Source organism: Heterodontus francisci, unplaced genomic scaffold (assembly GCF_036365525.1).
Source record: "Heterodontus francisci isolate sHetFra1 unplaced genomic scaffold, sHetFra1.hap1 HAP1_SCAFFOLD_43, whole genome shotgun sequence".
NCBI classification, from domain to species: domain Eukaryota; kingdom Metazoa; phylum Chordata; class Chondrichthyes; order Heterodontiformes; family Heterodontidae; genus Heterodontus; species Heterodontus francisci.
Window position 1 is genome coordinate 9,554,898 of NW_027141852.1, and position 5,334 is coordinate 9,560,231.

At 40.4% G+C, this 5,334-nt stretch overlaps 1 non-coding gene across 1 annotated transcript; it reads left to right on the top strand.

Moving 5' to 3' along the window:
- Positions 1–1,421: 1,421 nt before the first annotated feature.
- Positions 1,422–1,495, top strand: trnat-ugu (transfer RNA threonine (anticodon UGU)). The gene has a single exon. It is a non-coding gene; the product is annotated as a tRNA-Thr (tRNA).
- The last annotated feature ends 3,839 nt before the right edge of the window (positions 1,496–5,334 follow it).

Below are 5,334 nucleotides of genomic sequence, written 5' to 3' on the forward strand. Positions count from 1 at the left end.
AATAAACACTGTCACCTTTCAATGTTTAACGGAGAGGTTTGACGGCCTGATGTGTGTGATTCCCACATTCATGTGTTTCTACAAAGTTCGGAGAAAGACGGAGATATGAATAATTTGCAGGGAAATCTTTAAGCATATCTCCATGTTTCTCACTGACAAAGTTCTGCAAACACATGGATTCAGAAAGAACCTGAGTGCAAAATCAACAAAAATAAACACAGCCAGAGAGACTTGCAATAACCTGTAGCTCAGGGAAAGTACATGATGTTATGGAAGTGATTTAGAATTTTTTTTTGTGAAATTCTTTTTGAGGAATTCATCGTCAAACTTAATAAATGTCAGACCAGTTCTTTTTCAAGAGGGTACTGAAAGTATTAATTTGGCAACTATGTTTACTGGTTGTCACATGACTCAAGTTAAATGTCGAACAGAAACCCTGGTAACAGGGGGAAATGTGGACAGAGAAGTCAGTTGCGCCTCTTGATTGGACAAACCCGGCAGCAGCAGCACTCACCGAAGAGGGCAGAAAAATCACAAGCTTTTATTTGTCGCAGTCATTGTGTTTTACCTTCTGTAGTGAGCAGCTGATAAAGTTAGCCTGAAGAAGTGTCAAGGAAGGAGAGAAGATCACAACCCACGTTGTTTTGCAGCAAATCTTTAAAAGACCCTGAGAACTTCACTGCGTCAATTCATCTCTTCTCCTGTCTTTGAAGAAAGCCTGCTAAAATTAATTCTCAACACTGCCTCTAAAAAACTGTTCTAAAAGACCCTGGTGACCTGTCTACGCATACTCAGAAGTTAGACTGTTTGCCAGTTTTGGAACAACATATCTCATCTGCTGTTTTCTTCAGGAATGAACAAGTAATCAGCCCAAGTGTTGTTTTTGTCTTTAACAGAACTCAGAATTGAAAAAATAATTCTTTTTTTTTTCAGTTAACCGGTGTATGTGTGTGTGCGTGTGTGGGGCTGTGGTAAGAAAGGGGCTTTAAATGTTGGTTAAGGTAAAAAGGGAACTTTTAAAATTTCTACCTGTGTATTTATGCTTTATTTCATGACTAGTTAAAACTTGTTCTGTAATAAACTGATAATTTTGCTGTTCATTAAAGAAACCTGGTCAGTGTCTTCTATTCTGGGAAGAATAGAGTATGTGATTGACTGTTTCAGGAAGTGGGAAAAGTTAAAATATATGTTGTGACCTGTGGAGAAGTGGGATGAGAATATATAGAAGGGTCTGAAGAAGGGTCATTGACCTGAAACGTTAACTCTGCTTCTCTCTCCACAGATGCTGCCAGACCTGATGAGTATTTCCAGCGTTTCTTGTTTTTATTTGAGATTTCCAGCATCTGCTGTATTTTCCTTTGATATTGATATTATATGAGAATAAATAGTGCACTCCTCTGATTTTAATTATAACAACATCTGGCTCTGTAGCTTAGTTGGTTAAAGCACCTGTCTTGTAAACAGGAGATCCTGGGTTCAATTCCCAGCAGAGCCTTGTTTCTCATTTGTGATGTATAAGTTACCTTGTCAACCACTTCCATCTGTGTCTTCTGAACTTTCAGTGAGAATTCAGATTATGTGATGAATTTTCGTCACAAGAGAAAACAGCCTTTGTGAAGAATGTGAGTTTGGAATGGCTGTTCCTCCTTGGACAGAAATTCAGTGCTGATATTTCAAAGGCAACTTCTTTGATACAAATTTGTTCACTGTTGCATTCAACCTGGAAAACAGCTCGACATTAATGTCACTGAAGGAAAGTGTGACTGCGCTGTATGTTTCAGAGTGTTTGTGTTGTTATGTGTTGCTTGTGACTGAGACTGGGACATGACGCAAGTGGGAGGGTTCATCTGAGGTTTGGAATATTTGTCAGTCAGGAACAAGAAAAATCAAAGGAACCAAATAAGAAAACCTATGTCTCATGTGGTTACCGAGAAACAGTGAGGAGATATGAAACGTTGTTCTTTTCAATACAGCAGTGTGAACATTGACCTTTCCTGCCTTTTATAAACAGTATTTGAAGTGTCTCGGTAACAATGTTCAGTGTTGATGAGAGTGGGGTCTGGGTGAGCAGCTGCTGAGTGTGACTGGGTCAGGACTGGATGCAGGAAGTTCTCTGACAGTCTCTCTCTCTCTCACTGATGGGTTTGAGTTGATTTTCAACTGGCAGCTGTTGGTGTTTCGATAAATCAAGTTCCCTCCACCCATTTTTTTGGACAGACAGTGTAGTATAAGGATGTAAAGGGTTAATGCTGAAGACATTGGGATCAATCACTCCCACTGTCAAAGTGATGATGTAACAGTCACATGAGATGAGGTTTGGGAGGAGAGAGCAGCACCAAGGATGCTAGCTCAGGAGGCTTGATGAGTGTGTATATAGTATTGTGTAAATTAGAAAAGAGTTCTTAGTTCTTTCAGCAGGAAATGTGTCCCGAAAATATCGAGAAACTCACAATTTTATTATTCAGGAGTCGGAACACAAATATTAATTCCAAGTGACCGTTCTGGGTTCATTTAACAAAAAAAGGTAGAGAATAATATTACTCACTGATTGAAATCCCCCAGTGAGGAGACAGTTAAACAGGTGATCTGTTGGGGCATCCTTCGATCCAAGGTTTCTGCAGCATTTAATCTCCCTTTTTGGTGAAATTCTCTGTTATATGCAACTTTTTTTTTATCCAGCTTTGAGCGGCAAGTGAAAAAACTGAAAAAAGTGAGCAGTTCCATCGTTTCTTTTCTTCCTTCTTCCCTTCTTTCCATCAGTTTCGCTTTTCTGTCTCAGATCAATATAGTGATGAGAATCCCAATTTAATCTGTTGTTTCTGGTGTTTTATCCATTCCAATCAGAATTCAACATTCCAATCAAATCTATTTGTTATTCCACAGTGTCTCTCCATGTGTTTTATTCTGTTGTATTCTCTCACAGTCTGTTTGATGATCAATGTTACATCTCACTCTCTGTTCTGGTGAAGATCAGAAGCAGTGATATCTGTTTACACCATCCACCAAGTCGGCCTGAAGATTTGCCTCGCCGATCATGTGGAGTTAGGAACATAGGAACATAGGAGCAGGAGTCGGCCATTCAGCCCATCGAGCCTGCCCCACCATTCAATATGATCATGGCTGATCATCCACTTCAATGCCCTTTTCCCCACACTTTCCTCATATTCCCTTATGTCATTTGTATTTACAAATCTGTCAATCTCTGCTTTAAACATACTCAACGACTGAGCTTCCACAGCCATCTGGGGTACAGAATTCCAAAGATTCACAACCCTCCGAGTAAAGAAATTTCTCCTCATCTCTGTCCTAAGTGGCTTGCCCCATATTTTGAAATTGAGCCCCTGGTTCTCGACTCCCCATCCAGATGAAACATCTTAGCTGCATCTACCCTGACTGTCCTTTAAGTATTTTGTAGGTTTCAATGAGATCACCTCTCATTCTTCGAAACTCTAGAGAATACAGCCCCAGTTTCCCCAATCTCTCTTCATAGAACAGTCCCACCATCCCAGGAACAAGTCTGATGAACCTTCATTGAACTCCCTCCATGGCAATAATATCCTTCCTAAGGTAAGGAGACCAAAACTGCACACAGTACTCCAAGTGCGGTCTAACCAAGGTTCTATACAATTGAAGCAAGAATTCACTACTCCTGTACTCAAATCCTCTTGTGATAAAGGCTAACATACTATTAGCCTTCCTAATTGCTTGCTGCACCTGCATGTTAGCTGTCAGTGACTTATTGACATGGACACCCAGGTCACCCTTATATTCTATACCTCAGCTAATAAAGGAAAGGATTCCATATACCTGTTGAACCACCTTATTGACCAGTCCTGCTACCTTCAGGGATCTGTGGACATTCACTCCAACGTCCCTCACTTCCTCTGCACCGTTCAGTGTTATCCCATTAATTGTGTATTCCTTTGCCTTTTTTGACCTCCCAAATGCATCACCTCACCCTTGTCCAATTTGAATTCCATTTACCACTTCTCTGCCCACCTGACCAGTCAATTGATATCTTCCTGCAGTGTACAGCAATCCTCCTCCCTATCAACAACAGGACAATTTTTGTGTCATCTGCAAACATCTTGATTGTGCCCTCTACATTTATGTCCATATCATTAATATATACCACAAAAAGCAGGGGACCTAGTTCTGAGCCCTGTGGAACACCACTGGAAACAGTCCTCCAGTTGCAAAAACACCTGTAACCAATTCCTTTTTTTTCCTGCCACTGAACCAATTTTGTGTCCAGCTTGCTACATTCCCCTGGATCCCATGTGCTTTTATTTTTTTTTAACCAGTTTGCCATGTGGGACCTTGTCAAAAGTCTTGCTAAAATCCATGTGGGTCAGATCAACTGCACTATCCTCATCAATCCTCCTTGTTACTTCTTCAAAAACATTCAATCAAGATAGTCAGACAGGAGCTTCCCTTAACAAATCCATGCTGACGGTACTTGATTAATCTGTGCCTTTCTAAGTGACAGTTTATCCTGTCTCTCAGAATTAATTCCAATAATTCGCCCACTATTGAGGTTAGGCTGACTGGCCTTTAATTATTTGGTCGATCATTCGCTTCCTTTTTCAACAATGGTGCAATGTTAGCAATAAAAACAAAAAGTGCTGGACATCCACAGCAGGTCTGGCAGCATCTGTGGAGAGAGAAACAAAGTTAACATTTCAGGTCAGTGACCTTTCATCAGAACAGAAACGTTAACTTTGCTTCTCTCTCCACAGTTGCTGCCAGATCTGCTGTGTATTTCCAATGCAACTAGTTTTTATTTCAGATTTGCAGCATCTGCAGAATTTTGCTTTTATTGCAGTGTTACGAGACCTCCAATCCTCTAACATCACACCCGTATCCAGTGAGGGATTGGAAACTGATGGTCAGACCTTCCACTATTTCCTCCCTGACTTCTTTTAACAGCCTGGGGTACATTTCATCCGGCCCTGATGATTTATCCACTTTCAAGGATGCTAATCCCATTTATACTTCTTCTCTCCCTCAGTTTATCATGTCCAAAACTTCACACTCCTTCTCCTTAATTACAATATCTGCATCACCCCCCTCATTTGTGAAGACAGTAAAATATTCATTAATAAACATACCAACATCTTCCACACTGACACATAGGTTACATTTTTAGGTCTTTGATGGGCCCTACTCTTTCCTCAGTTGCCTCTGACTGCAATGTATTGATGAAACATCTTTGGATTTGTTTTGATTTTGCTTGTCAATATTCTTTCGTGATCTCTGTTTGTTCTTCATCGCTACTCCCAAATACCTCTAGTCATGTCAAAACACAACTTATCAGAAGGGGAATTTGAACCC